Here is a 20,316-nt window from a genome sequence, read left to right as displayed (position 1 = left end):
TCCTGCCTGCCCATTATTTGACGCTGAGTTAATTACTCTAAAATCACCTGACCAAAAGTCGCCTTCCTCTTCCCACCGAACCTCACTAATTCCTACTATATCCACATTCACCCTATCCATTTCCCTTTTTAAATTTTCTAGCCTACCAACCTTTTTTAAGCTTCTAACATTCCACGCTCCGACTCGTAGAATGTTATTTTTTAATTTTCTGGTGACCCCTTCCTTATTAGTCCCCACCCGGAGATCCGAACGGGGGACTATTTTACCTCCGGAATATTTTACCAAGGAAGGCGCCTCCATTATTGCTATGTGAAAATGCAGAGAGCCACATTTTCTTGGAAAAAAAGCAGCTGTAGTTTTCCATTGCTTTCAGCTGCGCAGTACTCAGAGGACTGAGTGATGTTGATACGGCCGTTTAAGGCATTGTAACTCACGCCCCTAACAACTACTGAAAGAGCTGCTGCCCTCTTTCAGGAATCATTCCTTAGTCTGGCTCTCAACAGATACCTCTCCGATATGGTTGCACCTTCGGCCCGGCTACTCTGTATCCCTGAGCACTCAAGCCCCCTCACCAACGGCAAGGTCTCATGATTCATAAAGGAGGAAATTTATATTATAATTCTAAATTCATAGACAAATATTTAGGAGTTAATATTGAACAGTATGACCTCTCTACAATTATGTTCTTTCAAGTGTATATTTTTATAACAATATTTTAGAGGTTGACATTTTTTTTATGATCTGTTTTATGTTATCTAATGGCATTTGTTCACAGAGTAACCTAATTGATTGTGTTAGTTGCAGACAATAAACTGCTAGTTGTTACAGCATTTTTGTGCTGTGTTTTACAATAATGTTAGATGCATTAGTACATGACACATTGATTGTGTAAGTTATCAGTTAAATAAACATTCAATCAATATAGGGTTTAAAAAAAATTGAATAAAAACACTTATTACATAAAAAGTACAAAAACAACATAGTTACTACTACATCACTTTTATTACTATCAAAAATACAAAAATGTTACATAGAGTTATATTACATCATCTCTTAAAATTAAATATTAATTAGTTTCTGAATATACTAGCATGGTAAGGGTAATGGTGGGGGTAAGGCACATGGTGGAAGACACGGTGGAAGACATGGTGGAAGACACGGTGGAAGACACGGTGGAAGACATGGTGGAAGACACGGTGGAAGACACGGTGGAAGACACGGTGGAAGACATGGTGGAAGACACGGTGGAAGAGATGGTACTAATTCACAATCACAGTCGCAGATTAAATCGTAACTAGCTGGTGCAACATGTCCTGGTAAAAAACTAAGTGGTGGTAACGGTCCAGGCAGACATGGTGGAAGTGGTGCTGGTGCACAAGGTGGTAATGGCGGTAGTGGTGGAGGCAAACATGGATCAGATGGTGGAAGTAACAGAGATTCTAATAGCCATAGGAGTGATGGTGGTAGTGGAGAAGGCAGGCATGGAGGTGCTGGAGCACATGGTGGTGGAAGACATGGGGGTAATGCGGGTGGTAAACATGGAGGTAATAGGGGAAGGCATGGAGGTAATGGTGGAATGCACGGAGGAAGTAGTGGTAAGCATGGAGGTAATGGTGGAAGACATGGAGGTAATGAGGGAAGGCATGGAGGTAATGGGGGAAGGCATGGAGGTAATCGAGGTGGTAATGTTAGATACACCCATGGAAGTTTAGGTACTGCTGCTGGCGTAACCTAGACAGACAACCAGAAACAAAACTGATTTAAATTAACATGTGTATTCAATTTATTTAATTCATTTTATTTTATTGTAATTAATTATTTTATGCAAATGGTAGTAAGCACAATACCATTAATATTTCACTAATAATATAAATGCGATAAATAAAATGATCAAGTATCAATATTTGTTCTTGTGTCATTAAAATTCTTGCTTGTCATTTATGATAAATTTTCATATCCCATCTTCATTTAGTTTTTATAGTTATACTTCATATTTTACCAGTACGGTAACAGCATATGGCTTCCTTATAATAAAAAAACAGTGTTTGGTACTAATTAATTTCAGGGATCAAAGAAAATTGACTTAAACAAAACTAATAGTTTTGTTTAAATTTAAAATACCTATAGCACATTTTCCCTAATTGATTTTTTATGGTTTGGATATAACATAATCATTCTTTCTCTTACTTCAGTGATATTACTAATATTCTTTTCAGTTGTCATAAAAAAATTAATCGTGTATATCCTCAGTGCCATAAATGGCAGGTTACAACACAATGGTTATCATGTGTGATCATCATGGATGTGTTTTATACTTATTATTGAACAAGATATTAAAAAAAGAGACCTATAAAAATCTTATTAATATTACTATACTTTATAATACAATTTTCAAAATTTTATTTTTGGTTATAGTTAATTTTTTAAAATTAATGGTGAAGGATAATAGTTAAAAAAAGCAAGGAGATTTTGTTGTGTACCTAGGATTATGTCCAGAACAATGTATGATACATTTTTAATTTAGAAAATATTATAAAAATCTTCCTTTATTTGAATAAAGGAGGATTGGGATGTTCCCATTATATTATGGGAACATAGATGTAGCTCTAAAAAATGTATAAAATTATGGTAATGAAATTTATAATTAACTAATTTAATTTATAGATTAAATTATTTTATATATTAACTAATTATAATTAACTTATATGATAATTAGCTAATTTTTATTTATAATGAACTTTTTCAAAATAAAGGTTTTACAACAAGCAAATGTGTAAAGCAGAGATGCTCTCTATCGCCCATGCATTTCAACATATACATAAATGAGATCTTAAAAGAGGAAGTATAACCATAGGGTACAGCTAGACAGATATACTTTAAATACCTTACTTTATGCTGATGACAAAGTATTAATAGCAGACAGTGAGCTACAGAGGAGTTTATATAAATTGCAAAAGATGTGCAAGGACTTTCAGATGACAATATTGCCATTTAAATCTAAGACAATGGTTTTCTTGAGTAAGCTACTACCAGTTAGGATGAAGATACTCCTAAAGAATACTATTCTTGAGCAGATCTTGCATTTTAAGTATTTAGGATGTGACGTATCATTTTATAAGGATGAGAATTTTTTACATAAATTGAATAAATTTAGAACTGTCTGCTCTAAATATAACACTCTTAAAAATAAGGCAAGAAGTGAAACTAAACTAAATTTTATAAAACATTAGCTGTTACAATCCTACTTTACAAGAGTGAAATGTGGGTGACATTGAAAAAAGAAAAATTTATGATTCAAGTTGTGGAAATGAGATATCTTAAGAGTAGTGGCAGGTTACACCAGACTAGACAAAAAATATAATGAAGATATATATATCATCTTCATTATATTTGACTGCCATTGTTAGACACAATTAGGAATTATAGAAGTAATTAGTATGATCATTTAAGTGAATGGAATCTGAATGTTTACCAGTCAAAGCTTTTGAATATAATCCTCTCGGAAGGAAAGATCGAGGAAGCCAAATAAAAGATAGGCGCTGATACAGGCTGAATAAGCCTATTCTTGATATGGCAAAGATGAAGACCTTTTTCAAAATTTACTTGCTGTTTTGAGTCAAAGTGGTTCATAAATTATCATAAAATATGATTCTTTTGCCAGAATTGCTTATAACTTCATTTTTCAAGTCTACCATAATTGTAGAAACAGGTTTCAGAATGTTGACGATAAATGTTTTATTTCTTTTTGATTTTGGCGTACTAAACGATCATATACCAACTTTTACTTAGCTTTCTTTTTTTCTCTTAATGTTTTCCAAATTTTTTTTTCATTCTTTCTGAATGTTTTTCCCTTTTTTCTTGTGTTCATTTTGTTGCTCTTCCTTTTTAGAGGGAATTTATTGCAGAATCCATTCATGTTTTTGATTGTTTTTCTCAATTTTTTATACCTCTGCAGTTATTTGTTTTTCCTTTAAATGATTAGAGGTTTCTTCAAACTGTTTTTGTTTCACTTTTTACGAAGTAGTTGTAGGTTTTTTTGTTAATCTATTATAATTCATTCTCCAAAGGTGGCTGTAAATTGGAATCTATTCTTTTAATTGTATTAGATAATTTTCCAGTTTGTACATATATTTTTTCATTGAGTTGTATTTTCCAACCTTCTTCAGTTTTTATATGTGGGAAAATTTTTTGCAAGCTTCTTTCAAACTTTTCTAAATTTTCTGTTGAACCTTTATTATAAAGATATATGCATTCAGATTATATAAACCTTCTTTAAATCTTTTTAAACTACTATATAAATCTTCTGGTTTAGCACTTTGTTATAGTGTCTTAATTTTGCATTTCACAATAAGTTTTTATTATTAAAGTTTTTAGTTTATTTAGTTTTATTATTCTTTCTCAGAGCTTTCTTTTCTTTTCTGGTTCTTTATATCTATTACTTCACCAAGCTATTTGAATTGATTTAACTTTTTTTATTTCTCCTATTTCTGTTTTCAAAAACATTTTGGTATGGTTTTAAAGTTAATCATATATATATTTTTTTTTTTTTTTTTTTTTTTTGCTGGAAATTCATAAATCAATTCTGATAGTTATTTCATTTATGATTTATAGTTGTTTTAAACCAAATACTTTATTTCATTGTAAATACGAGTAAATTTTTTAATAACTAAAAAATAATATTATCAACTTTAAACATTTCATTAAAAATTAAAAATAATTCTCAAAATTATAAATTTAATAAATCTAAATTTTAACTTTTAATTTCAGTGAAAAATTACACAATATAATAACCTTAAAGTGTTCCTAACTTGTCAAAATTTAAAAAAAATTAAGAATTGTAATTTATTTGTTTTTAATATAAAACTTTTTTTAATGTTATTTTATTTTACATTTTTTATTATTTTATTTAAAATTTGGGTAGGTTGCAAAAAAATAAACATTGCAGTTAAAAAACCTTTCCATTAGAAGCACAAAAATAAAGAATCTCTTCTTCATAAAACCAAAAAAATAAATACAAAGAAAAGCATAAAAAGGTTTCTACCACCAAGAGAGAAGGATTTACAGAATGGAACGACTGTTGTTTCCTGCTGCAGTGATAAAAATAATTACTAGCATTTTAAGTTAACGCAGAAATGTGTATTTTTTTTACTTACGTTTAAATAATTAATTTTCATAAAATTTTGCTTGAAAATATTTTGAATATCAGAAAGAAATCTGATTTGAAATATTAAGAAAGTAGAATGTAATAAATTATATAGTAATCTGAAATTAAGCAATGATGGTGAAAAAATGGAAAGTATTTCTAATCATTTTCACAAATAATGTAATTTTTTTATTAAAACAATGCCTGCTTCAAATTTTTGTGAATAACTTACACAGGATCATCCAAAGAAATTCCTCTACAAAATGAAAAATAATGTTTTTATTGAACTATATAATGAACTTTGTAATATATATAGAACCTGAATCATACAGTTCTTTTATAAAAGTCCTGTACTTTTTCTTTAACTAGATTTTTTTTCATTACATTTGAGATTTTGACCCATTTTTTTTTTAGAATACCAGTTGAATAATAGGCATAGAAACCTTACTTTTATGATTTTTCATTTTTTTATTACTTTACAAAAACAAATATTTTAGTTTTCGAGTTGTGTTTTAAAAATCTTAAAAAAATTTTATCAAAAAAAATAAAAATTAAGTGTAGTTGCTAATTGAAAGTGATTAAGTGCGTGTGTTGTTTCTTTCACAGTTAAAGTACAATGATACAGTTATTACTGTTAAAACATAATTGTTGGTACATAGAAAAAGTAAACAATCAATAACGAAAAAATTATATGCCTGGCATTATAAATGAAGATTAACTTCTGTGTGTCTATAGAAATTTTATTTTCTGATAATCTGTTTGTTACCGATATATAGATATTTATTTGTAATAGGTAATATTTGTTATAGAATAATTCAAAAAGTTTTTTATTAGAAAGCTGTTAATTTTATAATAGTCAATTTGAAGTAACAAATTAATTATTTTCAAACTATTAGATTTTATGTACAAGGTGAACTTATATATACACTGACTTTATAGTTATAATATAAAAAAATAAAATAAAATTCAACCTTACCAACAATTGCATTGTGCCTCTAGTACTTTCAGTCATTCGACCATCCTTAGGAGAGATTTTTTTTTCTAATTTAAAGCATTAAAATTAAAATATTTAAATTATAAAATATTAAAATCATAACAACTGGTCATCATTATATTACATTCATTACAGAAGAGTATCTCAGTTGTTAACAACTGAATTGTTGTGATTTTAATATTTTTTAATTTACATATTTTAATGTTTTAAATAGAAAAAAAATTTTCTCTCCTGAGGATGGTCAAATGACCAAAAGTACTAGAGACATAATAAAAATTGTTGATGTGGTTGATTTTTGTTTTATTTTTATATTATAACTAATTTCATATACCAATGGTGCTATGTTTGAAAATTTGACTTTATAGTATTTACATTAAAAAAAAGTTAATTAAATTAATTTAACTCACGATAGCGCTCTTACAAGCACATAAATCATTTGGTGGTGGATTACAGATATTGTTTATGGATTGAATAAAAACACTCTGTTTTGGAGGAAGCTTTGGAATTGTTGCTGGACGAACCTAAAACACATATGATTTTCTACATTTAACAAAATCTAATTATATTTTTGTTTATTAATGTTTGAAATTTATTATATTTACTTTTTTGATAAATATAATAGATGAGTACATAAGTACTATTAACTAACATAAATATTTTTTGTCTTATCAGTATTTTTAAAGAAATTTAGTTATTCATCCAAAGAATTTATAAAAGAATGACATTCAGTTATTAATTATTTTACTGTGGTTGGTATTATAACCTTAAGAACGTCGTTACATATGCATTTGTTCTATAAACATCAAGAAATAATTTTGATTTATGGTTACTTCTTATTTTATCGTTAATATTCTTCTGATAATAATGATTGTATTATAAAAGTGCATTGTTATTATTTATTGTTTGTTTCTGTTATTCTAAAAATGTACACACAATGAAGTTGTATTATTATTGATTATAAATATTATATATATATATATATATATATATTAATTTAGTAAAATCAATTCTTCCTTTAACTAATTGTCCATAACTAATTGTTGCCGATATCTTCCTCTGAACTAATTATATTAAAGACCAAAAGTAAAACTTAGCAATCCCCCCCCCCCCAGTACAAAATCTATTAATATTTCTTATCTTATTATTACTTCTTCATTTGTACATCAAAAGCGCTTCAAAGATTTTTCCTCATCATCAGTTGATCAAAAATTAAAAACTTTAAAAATGACACTAAAATATTATACAACAAGAAATTAAAATTATTGCTTTTATAGGCAAATATGCAGTAAAAAATTAAATATTAAAAATTAAACATTCGTAAGAACATCAAATTTTTTAAACCTTTTTTTTTAATTTCCTATACGTGCCTGTGTCCAGCTACTGCAAACAGTACTGGCAACAATGCAGTATAGTAAGTACTGTCTATTTACCTATGTATATGATAATTTTAATTTCTTCCTGTGTAATTTTAAAGTTTTTAATTTTTGATCAACTGATGAGGGAAAATCTTGGAAAGCACTTTTGATGTACAAACAAAGAAGTAATAATAAGGTAAGAAATATTATAAGATTCTGTACTGTGGTGGATTGCTGAGTTTTACCTTTGGTTTTTAATATATATATTATATATATATATATATATATAATATATATATATATATATATATGAGATTGCATTTCCGGTGTCTGGTTGTATTAAAAGTGATAATAACAAAACTGACCACTTACATTTTTAAAAAATATTGAGATTATTAAAGAAAATAAAATGACAGACATATTAAAAATTTAGAAAAGTTAGATACCTTTTTGTTTTTATTAATATGGGAAAGAAAATTAATTTTTTTTTTCTATGAACAGTACTTAAGGAGGTTAAAAAACCGACAAATGTTTTCTGCATAAAAAAACAAACTGTTTTATTTTTTTTATATGATACGTATATTCATATTTTGCTAAAAATACTTTCTAAACATAAAATCATAAGAATTAATGTGTTTTTACACATTTTCTTAAAATTTAATGTACTTAATGGCTGTAAATGCTTAGTTCTCTTATTTTAAGTTCCATTATATTTAAATAGTATTCTCTGCCTATATTTACACAGATAATATTGAATACTAAAACTTACTGAAGTAAATTACTAAAGTGTACCTAAGAAGTTGTACATGATTGTATACTACATGCTGATGTAATAATTAAATGTGTTTGATATAGGCATAACAACAGGTTTCTTACTTCTACCATTTAAAAATACAGATTTGTATTATAATTGAAATTTTATACCGATGTAATTAGATGGTGGAATAGAGTTGTTAATAAATACTATAATGAATTTAATTATCTTAAGATTTCAATAACTAATAATTATATTGATGATAAAGATGTAAATTTGAAATAATGCAATACAGTATTTGAATTTTATATTTCTGAGCTATACGTTCTAAATTTTTGTATATAAATAAAAAAACAATATTGTCGTTGAAGCGTTGAAGCAATAACTGAATGTTATTAATCTGTCCTGTGACTTATAGTTCTGAATTACAGTGACTTCATCACTATTAATAAAATTAATTTTGCTTTGCCAAATGGTCAATAGATGAGGTGAGGATTAGAGGTAGGCTTACCAAAGTTTATCTGAAATGTGCCAAAAGTATGGTTATCAGCAAGGTTATATTTAACACAAGCCATTGATGAAACTGCTTGAGAGTTATAAATTATAATATAATTATTATGGTATATTACTAACATAACATACTTTGTTATTATTATATACTGTATTATAATAAAAATTGGTTATTACATTAACCACTTAATAATGTAATTATAATTCTTTAGTATATCTGTCAACAGACTTAGGTCTGACGGATGATCATGTAAGTTTTAAATTGTAAATAAAAATAAAAATTGTAAATAAATATTTTTACTATTTACTAAAGAAAATGAGGATTGAAAAAATTTCCCTTTTACTGAATTAGTTTACCAAGCTCATTGAAATGAAGAGCAGCCTTACAAATAGCTTTAGTCTGTTGTTTGTAGGTTCTGGATAAAAAGAAACATCATTACTCTCATAGAAAGAAACTTAATTAGTGCTTTTGTCATGACCAAAGACAGGTTGTGTTTTCAATGTATTAATACCTTATTCTTAAGATATAGTATAGTTTATTTACTACCCTATGTATTAAGGAAAACTTAAAAACAAAGCATCATCTTAAAACATTGCTCATTCTTTTTTTTTTAATCAAATTCTGTTTCTTAACATGTTATTTAATAATACTGTGTGAAGTAATTACCACAACATTTAATGTGTGATGCTTTAATAGCATTAGTGTAACCACATTATATAAGCAGAAATCAATTAAATTATTATTATTTTTTAAAAAAATTATTTTCTTATTTATTATTTATTTATGTTCAATGCATTATTTATAACTTTTAAAATTAAGTATATATTTTTACACATTTTTATCAATTACTATATCCAGAATATTGTAAGGTTTACCTTCTGACCCCTGTGTTATAGATTTTAATCTTTATGTTTAAATTTTTATTTTAATGGTTAAGTTATATAACTTTTTATATTTCTATATTATTTTCATTCCTTACTTAATTAAAACAATTAAACCCCAAGGTCTTTAGATTAAAAACTAATAATGTCTTAAATTTAATTTAAACAATTGGTCAAGTTTTAATTTAAACTATATGATGAAAGTTATTGCTATGTAAAACTATATGAAAACTTGTTCTGTTATAAAGGATGAAATTGAAACAGAAATGTTAGTAAAAATTACAAAATAAATTCATATTTCATTTAGTTTTTATAACAATCTATGGTCAAGTCCATTACTTATGAACAGTTTAGACATATTTATAAGTAACTGTTTTTAATTAAGAAAAATAAAATAATATTTCTTACCACTGTAGGAACACAGCCACATGGGGGTGGTAAACATGGTGGTGGCGGGCAAGGGGGAGGTAGACATGGTGGTGGTAGGCAAGGGGGAGGTAGACATGGTGGTGGTAGGCAAGGGGGAGGTAGACATGGTGGTGGTAGGCAAGGGGGAGGTAGACATGGTGGTGGTGGTAGGCAAGGGGGAGGTAGACATGGTGGTGGTAGACAAGGGGGCGGGAGACATGGTGGTGGTAGACATGGTGGAGGTAGACATGGTGGTGGTAAGCAAGGGGGTGGTAGACATGGTGGAGGTAGACAAGGGGGTGGTAGACATGGTGGAGGTAGACAAGGGGGTGGTAGACATGGTGGTGGTAGGCAAGGGGGTGGTAGACATGGTGGAGGTAGACAAGGGGGTGGTAGGCATGGTGGAGGTAGACAAGGAGGTGGTAGACATGGAGGTGGGAGGCATGGTGGTGGAAGACATGGGGGTGGGAGGCATGGTGCTGGAAGACATGGGGGTGGTGGACATGGTGGTGGGAGGCATGGTGGTGGAAGGCACGGTGGTGGTAGACATGGCGGTGGAAGGCACGGTGGTGGTAGACATGGCGGTGGAAGGCACCGGGGTGGTAGACATGGCGGAAGAGTACACAGTGGCGGAGCTAGCAGAAGTGCTAGCGGACAACTGTTAACATCCTGAAAAAAGATAACATCATGAATTAAATTTCATAACTTATAATTTTAAAAAATATTTTTTTAATTTTTAATATTAAATTTTATATTGATACTACTACATTCATCATTAGTCCATTATATTTCATTAACATGCAGTAATCTGTTGTAATATCTGTAGCTTTAAGTAATTTCATTTTACTTTTTTTATGATAATTTCAATTCATTACTGGGGCGTGATCAGACAGTTTGTTTATAAGTTGATCATTTTCACTTGTAATTAAATTTAAACAAAGCATTTCATTCCTAAAGAAACTTAGTATTTTTCCCTAAGAGGTCTAATATAGCTTGAGAAAAAGCAATTTTGTTCCAGCATGTATTTGAAGTGAAACCCACTGGGTTGGTCTAGTGGTGAACACTTCTTCGCAAATCAACTGATTTAGAAGTCAAGAGTTCTAAGGTTGAAGTCCTAGTAAAGGCAGGTACGTTTATACAGATTAGATTGTGAATACCAGTGTTCTTTGGTGGTTGGGTTTCAGTTAACCATACATCTCAGAAATGGTCGACCTGAGACTGTACAAGACTACACTAACACTCATACATATCATCCTCATTCATCCTCTGAAGTAATAGGTAAAGGTGCATCCGAAGGCTAAACAGAAAAAAAAAGTTTTTTGTGGTGGTTGATGCAAAATCTTTAATCAGTAATATGCTGCTTTAATCTTGGATAAAAATAGAAGATAGTAGATAGAAGACTTAAGTGTACATAATTTTGATATAATTAAAATATGTTTAATTTTATGCAGATTGTTTTGTTAAAAGTATAAATTTTAATAATGTATATATATATATATATATATATATAGTGTAACATAATAAATAATGTAACTGCACAACATAATCTTAGCCTTAAATGATTTTATTGATAGGGGTGGAACTGAAATAGTGTTCTGTATTGTGGTGGTCATACATTGTGCTGTATTACATTAATAAAAGAAATCTAAAAAATGGTTATCCCTGATTTTTGTTTTGTTAGATTTAAAGGTTGCATATGAGAAGCTCTGTTACTAAAGTCAAATATATTTTTAAACTTTATTCAATATCTAATCCTTCTTTGCTGAGCTAACTCTATTCCTTTGTCATTATTATTATTTATTTAATTTTTTTTCTTATACTTTTTTAGTATTGTGGGAATGGATGTGGAAGGGGTACGTTCTATTTCTATTAATTTAAACAATTTTAAGTGCCAATTTAAGAGTATTTTTTAATAATAAAAATATTGTATTCATAACTAAGTTAAGCTCTTATTTTGTCAAATGTGACTTGATATCATGGAAAGACTTAGGAAGTGATTACCTTGTTAATGTAAAACACTGATAAACACATACCATAACTGACCTAAGTCATTTAAAATTGTTTTTAAACCAAATATTTACTAACCATGAATAAATTCACGTAGTAATATACAATATTCTCGGTAATGATAAACAAGTTAGTGTAGGTATAATAAAATATGTTTCTATGTTTGCAGATGTAAAATACAACTAGATATGTGATATTTTACCCTATTGATCCTTTTGAATGTGGTTATAAATTTTACAATAGTTTTTCCTTATCATCATAGCATAAATAGTGACTGATTGTCATTAAACACTAAAAAAATTTCAGATTTATGTTTCCTGTCGTTAACAGTTGTAAATTCACTTTTCAAGATTGTGTGTCTCTCAGTCATGTTAAATTTTTGAAGATTTGATTATTTTATTTCATGCATGTATGTGTGCATGCATGCTAATTTTATTTGTGTTTACTGTCAAATATATATTTTTAAAATAAAAGATTATGAGATATAATAATTATATAATTAAAACATCTTTACAGGGTACCAAAAAGAAGGAAATTGGTTTACTGTGTAAGAACTTGATGCAGATTTGTTCCATCTTAAAGTTTTAAAATAAAAAGGGTCATGGAAAATTACTTAGATGAAGATAAACTGGAATCAAATGAATTTGCCTATAAGATAAAGTAGGTCATAAAATTTTAATTTTTAAAAATAAAATTATTATTATGTTTAAAAGATTATACAAGGGCCTTCATAAAAAGTTTGAGGACATGTCAAATCCAATTAACGTGAATTCAACGTCAATCCAACGTGAACTCCTTTAGTTCATTGTTGTTCTGGAATCGATTCCTCCTTTAGTAACCGAAACAAAAACAAAATTTCAGTGGGATAAGTATGGACTGTGAATGGGAGAACCTCCCAAGTAAATTTTATGTAGTTTATGTGACTACTGGCTGTGAGGCCTGGAATTGTCTGAAGGAAAATCACATCTCTGACTGACTAACAGCACCTTTTCTTATTGGAAGTGGCTTTCACTTTTGTGAGAGCTGGCAGTAGTATGCAGGATTATAGTGTGATGTTCATGAAAAAATTTAAGAGCAATATACCTTTCCACCCAAAGGATGTTTACAAAGACTTCTCCAGGTGACAGATGCATTTTTGCCTTTACAAGTCAAGCCTCTTCATTCCTACCACTCTATACTCAGATTTTAATTCAGGAGTTTATTGATAGACCCATGTCTTATCAGAAGTAATTATTCAGTGTAAAGAATTATCTTCCTCTTATTGACATCAATTCAGGAGCCTTTGGTAAATGTTCATTGGACCTGTTTTTGATTCAAAAGTCTTCGAATCTACCTCACACAAACTTTGCAGAACACAGACTTTGGTTTGTGATAATAGAATGGGCATTTCCTGACTGATACCCACCTTCAAAGTAATTTCATAATCCATAAGGTTAACCAATCACCTTGCATGAGGTTGATCAACTGTTGTCATCAGTTATGCTTGTCCTTCAATGCCTATTGTGATGTTAATTTTCTATAGCTTCACATCCTCTTTTAAATATACTATCGCAATCATTTGGGCATGTGATGTCATATTTACAAACCGCTTATGCAGTCTTATCAAAATTTCAGAGGGTTTAATGCCCTCAGTTGTGAGAAACTTCACGATAATATGTTGTACAAAAAGCAATGGAACTTCTTATTTTGTCATGATGCTGCTGACCAGACAGAGACATGAATACCACGGCAGCTGTAGCATCCATCCTCTCTTATATCTCCATCACCAATATCCCTCTGTGCCAGCCCACTATTTTCAGTAGTGAGCTGTGAAAATCAAAGTCCAGTTTATGTTTGACTAACCCTCATATATACAAATAAAATAAATTAATAAATTATTTTAATAAGTTATTTAATAAAGTTTTAGTATGTATTACAATGTTAATACTCGTAGATATCTAATATTAAGTTGTTTGGTTAGTTAGTTAGTTGTTAGATTGGCTGTCCTGCAAAGACAGACATAAATTAGTTTTTCAAAATAATCTCAAATATCTTTGCTGCAAGATTTAAATCTAGGCTTGGTGATGAATTTTATAAGATAACCTTGTCAAGGATAGGTAATCTTTCATGTGTATTATTCAATACTGTTTACAGATGATCAACCAAAAAAATTTTAAAAGAATTTCTAACTACAGAAAATAGCAATTAAATCTGTGGTAAGGAATAGGGATGATGAAAATTGAAAACAATATTTTGCATTGTTCCTTTGTAATCTATTATGTATCAACTACTATTTTCTGGTAGATAGATTTGTGGAAATATCTGTATTATTTCAGTATAAGCCACTTAATGTAGGGTAAATTTCATTAAAAAAAATCAGATGATATTAATATTGTGATAATAAAGGAATTGATAAAAAGATTAAACCTTTTTTTTTAATTACAATATACTTAATTGAAGAATTTCCTTTTTCCCAAGGATTGGATTTAATTTAAATGGTTCTGAGTTACCAGAAGATTTTTAATATAAAAATTAAGACATACAAAAATAATATATAAACTAAATATAATCTTACATCTAATTTATTCATAAATTTACAACATACTTGTGATTGATTAGTAGTTGTTAGTAAATAAATTATGGAAAGAATTTACTTCTATTATTATATAAATATAGTGTCTGGTAGAAATAACTCCTTGATTTGAAAAGTAAACAAAATAGACATAACTACAAAACTATAAAAAAATGAAATATATTCTGAAAGAACAATGTTTGCTTTTTATTTTCACATACCTTTTTTTTTAATTTTTAAAAATCATGTCATTTATATGCTGACTTTCAGTATCTGTACAGGTCTTTAGCGTCTCCCTGAAATTCTGCATTGCTTTTCTTGACATTTGCAATGGTATTACTGTGATTTGTTGGTGGATTGCAGCGTTTAAATTATTGAGGGTTCTTAATAATATTGAGGGTTCATGGGATTAAAATATGTTTCAAAAACGAAAGCACAATGCTCATCACTCCACGTCATGGTTGTAACTGAAACAGCAAGAGATCTGCTACAAAAATTGGGTACTAACTACACCCTTTGTACTATTAGTGCTCCACAAGCAGCAGTGGGAAATTGAGAAATTATTTCTGCTGAACTGTATTTTTTCCTGGTAATCCATTAGTGATTTCAATATTCTTTAGTGGTTTATATTCTTTATGAAAAAATTAATTGATTTTTATTGTGTAACTTTAGTCTTAGTCCAATCAGAACAGATCTTCATTACTACTGATGTGTTAAATAGTAGTTGTAACATTGACAAGATTCTTCTACTCAATTTTTATAACAGTTACTTTAAAACAAGGTTTGAGAATACAACTAATCTTCCCTTTAACTGTAATAGTTTTTAGGATAGAACAAAATTTGCATAATACTATCTGCCAGTTTTTAAATCATAATGTAGTCTACTTTGGATAAAAAATGTTTTGAGTATTATAAATACAGAATGACATTTATTAGACTACAAAAAAATATTAAAATAAAGGTTTATTAAATATTATAAGTAGTAAAAGAGGATTACATTTGTGAATTTAAAAAAAATTAAACCAGTTGGAAGAAACTTGTTTCTTGATAAAAACCAAGATTAAGGTGGAAAGATGAAGTATGGTAAATAATGGTATAAAATGAAACAGATTTAAATCAGTAAGTAGCTTGTTGGTCAAGTCAAAAATTATGTAAAGTTTTGAGATGTACATAAATCCAAATTTTGTGAATTTATATTTCCATTTCAAAATTATTTGGATTTACATTTAATTTGTATTTAAAACTGGTATAAAATGGTTTAAACTTTGCCCACTATTTCATTTTTTCTAATTACTACATAAATGATCAGAGTTTGTTGATAGAAAGTGCTACATATAGTTCTTGAATTATTGAATAATATCCAACCTGAACATAATCCATGCAATCAAGGGAAGTGATGTTAATAGTCAATTGTTTAGTAACATTCTAGCTCCTTATTTTTATCTATTCTACTTATTCAGTTTAATTCTACTTTCTATTGTACTTGCATGCTTATTACTTGTTTAAAAGTTAATCTTAGTTTATTATTACACTTTCAGTTAAATCATTCAACTCAATATTTCTATTTCCTCTCATTGATTTATTCATGTTGATCGTTAACATTTAATGTAATTCATTTATTTATTATTCTTTAGTATAATTATTTCATTTCTTTCATTCTTTTTCTTCTGCTCATAGTGAGTGATTAATATTTTATTTTTTGTTTGTTCTGGTCTTATGAAATGAAGAGGTTAGCAGTGTTTATGATCTTTTTACAATCTGAATAATCTCATTTACAGTGCAGAGAAATTCATTAAGAGTAATTACAATAGAGATGATAAAATATTAATAAAACATAGAAAAGGGTGAATAAACAGTTTGGTCTACAGTTGATGAAAAGTTATTTTTAATATTAATCATAACTAATGAGAATGACTACAGAAAGGTTTTCAGTTTGTTATTGTAAGAATTTCAATAAATAGTCAGTCAGATCACATCTAAGTATTTATTTTGGTTAATGTAATTGAATATTCCAAAAAAAATAATTAATCCAGTTTCTGATAATAATATACGATCACATATTGGATACTATTTCATTACAGTGCTCCAAAGAGTATCTTCAGCTAGAAATGAAATATAGTTGTTTAGAGGGGTAGGTTGACTTTTGTGAAACAAGATTGAAATTAATTATAATTGTCATATAATTAGATACTTGTAGCTTGGGAGATAGCTTTTTGTTGCTAGTTTTCATGTAATTTACACTTTTTATATTTTTTTCTATAAATAATAATGTTTTTATATAAAAGGAAATATTTATATTAATTTTTGTCCCAAGCCGTTTTATAGTTCACATTTTAAATGTTAAAAAAAAGTTAACATAGTATTTTTTTTACAAGTATGTAACATAGTATTTTTATACTATGCTATTTTTTTTGGTGCAACTGATAATGTATAAAAGATATACTAAGGAATATTTTAACTAGGTTTACCATATTTTTTGGGGTGCGACCCAGGACATACTTTTGAAATTACTTAAAAGTCTTAACAATTTATTAAAACATTAAACGTTATTATAATTATACGTTTTAATTATATCATAAAATCCACAACAAGAAAGTTCTGAATTAATTTTAACATTCAGCAGATGTTTAACAATAGTTACTGAAAGTAACTATTCCTTTCTGCAAACCAAATATTCCTCGTAAGGGAAAAAAACTCTTTCAACTGGAGCAGATGTCCCAGAACTTAACCATGTTAGAAATATTGCAACATGAAATATCAGTCTTTTGAAACACGTTAAAAATTGCTTTCCACTTCTCTTCAATAGTATCTGGTACTTTTTCGTAACTTGAACCACAACCTACCCTTTGGTTTTGAATTACCTGGTTCAACAATGTACGTTCCATCAGATAGGTCATGAATATTTATGGAATTTTTCATAATTTCATTAACAACTTGTGCTCTTTTCTAAATCTGACCAGGCAATTTCAGTTGGTAAATTTATCCACTGAAACTTACTAACTATCAAAACTGGTTCTCCGTAACTCTAAGTATTGGGTACTAGAATTACAAAAATTGTCTACACTTGAGAAGAATTTTTGTTCCTGAACATAATTATTTTCTTTCTTTTAGAGTGCATAGAAATTCTTTGGCAGAAGATGGTATAAATTTGTGGGTTTTTCTTTCCTGAATTTGAGAGATTAATTCTTCAAAATATGTCTGAAATGCTTCTACTATGAAATAATACTTATAGTAATCTTTTTCCACAAATTCACAGAACTCTTTAAGTTTCGTTACTCTTATTGTAAATATGTGAAAATATTTATAAATTTTTATAACAATAACTTATTTGTCCAGGGGTAGAGAATCACATGCTGTTTGTACTGGATTGTGTATAATCTGGGCTGAACAACCAATTCCCAAAATAGGTTTATCTAAATCACTTTGAACTTTTCTGATGACATTTTCATTCCCCTTTCTCTTCACAACATCAAAATTACTGTTAGTGTTATCAGCATTATAACAAAACATATTTTCTTCAAGTTTGTATTTTTTAACACACTGCAAAAAATACAGAGTCAAAATTTGAGCAGTTTTACCTGATGCTACATCAAAATTTAAAAGTTTAACTTGAATTTTCTCCTCCAGATTGAAATATCTAACAACAATCAAAACAATTTTTACTTCACTTCTGTTTCTACTATCCATTGTTACTGTTACATAATTAATGTTTTCCAAAGAACGCAACTCATCAAATATAAATTGCCAAATAACGTTAACAATGATTGCCTTGGTTTTGGTTCTAGCAGATGAAAAGTTTTGGTCATATAACTTTTTAACCAGTTTAGATGTGTAGTCTGATGTTTTGGAAGTGAGCTCATGTGTAGCAGTGTGGTATGAAAATGTTGTAGCTTCTTTAGCAGCACACTCCAGATAACTGTTATTGTTATTCCCATCTTTGGCTTTAAAAAAATCTCTTATGTTTGCTGAAGCAGTAGCATTAGAAGCAATAGTATTCCTACGTTTAGTTGTTTTCAGATGGTCTTCAATATCACCCTTTCCTTATGTGCAACAGAAAATTCTCCAGTACATTGTGTGCAATAAACAAATTCATTGTTACTGCCATTACACAGTTTCAAAAATTTGTATTCCTGTTGCAGGTTAACAATAAACACACATTTTCTTTTGCCCATTGCTAAACAATGAGACAAAAAACGAATAGAGATAAATGATCAGAAATGTGTAGATAAGTTACTTCACACACAAAAACAACATTGCCCCTGCTGTGTTACCAAATGGAAGTAAAACGTTGTGGTGAGACCAATAGCCACACCTCCGTCAAAATTGACATCAGCACTTGCTCCAAGGTCATTTGAGATATGCATGGTCATAAGAGAATGTTTAAAAACATGTTGTCAAACGTGTAGGTCTAAAATTAAAAAACATCCTCGCCAGTCATAAAATTCTCAAACCCCATACATTTTTGCAATCCCGGACATCACTAAAAAACCAGGATTGTCAGGGTTAATCCTGAATGTATGGTAAGCCTAATTTTAATGGCTAATGTTATGTTTTATGTGAATTAATTGGAATGCAGTAGTTACTGGATTTATGAGAGGATTTCAGTTTGGGATACATGGTATCAGTAAAAGCTGGGTAAATTATATCCTATTAGAAATAAGAAGAATATATCCTATTGATACATTTAATTGTCTGATGTTTTAATTTCTTTTTAAATTTTGTTTTGAGATTATGCTGCTTCTAGCATGTTTCAAACCCAATAAATGCTGGAAATTGATCCTAACAACTCCTTGTTTTAGTTTGTAACAAATGTTATTGCTTTTATAAGAAAAAAATATATTTGTAATCTATTCATAAAGTTTACTGAATGAAAATATTATTAAACTGTAACACTCATATTCACTCATTTATTAAAAAAAAATTTAATGAAACAGTTTTTTCAATATTTATTAATTAATTATTTCATTATGAATTGGATATATATTATGGCAGAAGTGCTTATTAAATAACATGTAACCTACTTATTTTATTTTTATATAAATAAGCAGTTAATTTGATGACTTGTTGTGATTAATATACCTTTAAATGAAATATCTGTGAATCTCTTTTGAAAATGTTTCTCATTTATTATAAAATAAGATTTACTGTTATAATTGAAAATTGAGAACATGTTCAGCATTTTGAAACACTAGTTCTGTATTTGAATATTTACAAATTAATGTTTTGAAGATCATTATTTTCATTTATTGTTGCAACTAATGTATTTTAAAATTTTATATTAAAAAGTTCCATCCAGCGCTCAACCAACTGTAGAACTTCAAGGAGAAAAACCTAAACAGGTTGTAGTTGTTTTTTTTTTTATTTCACATAGTATGTACTATTTCAGAAATATTACATGCTTCTTAACACTAAGATATGCTGCTAATGTCTGTAGTGGAGTGGTAACATCAACTAAAAAATTCTATGTTTGAATTCTGGTCAGAATTGATATTTTTCACAAGCTAAAAAAATTGTTTTTTGTTATAAATAAAAAGAGTAGGTAGTAGAGTGTCCCTTTCAACTGGCACATATGGTGGTAAATGATTCAGAAATGAAAAAGTCCAACATTGACAAAATTTATAAAATGAATAAGATAAAATTAGGTTTATAGATTAATTTGGTGATATCAATATTGCTTTTTCTCTTTTAACTTTGTTAAAATAAATAATCAAT

At 28.5% G+C, this 20,316-nt stretch overlaps 1 long non-coding RNA gene across 1 annotated transcript in view; it reads left to right on the top strand.

Moving 5' to 3' along the window:
• Nucleotides 1–16,458, top strand: part of LOC142328213 (uncharacterized) — a 39,693-nt gene extending 23,235 nt beyond the window's left edge. The window contains exons 2-3 of the long non-coding RNA XR_012757230.1: nucleotides 12,570–12,713; nucleotides 16,332–16,458. This is a non-coding gene — a long non-coding RNA (uncharacterized LOC142328213). The remainder of the gene's footprint in view (nucleotides 1–12,569; nucleotides 12,714–16,331) is intronic.
• The last annotated feature ends 3,858 nt before the right edge of the window (nucleotides 16,459–20,316 follow it).

The sequence above is a fragment of the Lycorma delicatula genome, chromosome 7, assembly GCF_047948215.1.
Source record: "Lycorma delicatula isolate Av1 chromosome 7, ASM4794821v1, whole genome shotgun sequence".
Taxonomy (NCBI): domain Eukaryota; kingdom Metazoa; phylum Arthropoda; class Insecta; order Hemiptera; family Fulgoridae; genus Lycorma; species Lycorma delicatula.
The sequence above is the reverse complement of the archived record's forward strand: the minus strand, read 5'-3'. Positions and strand labels throughout refer to the sequence as shown.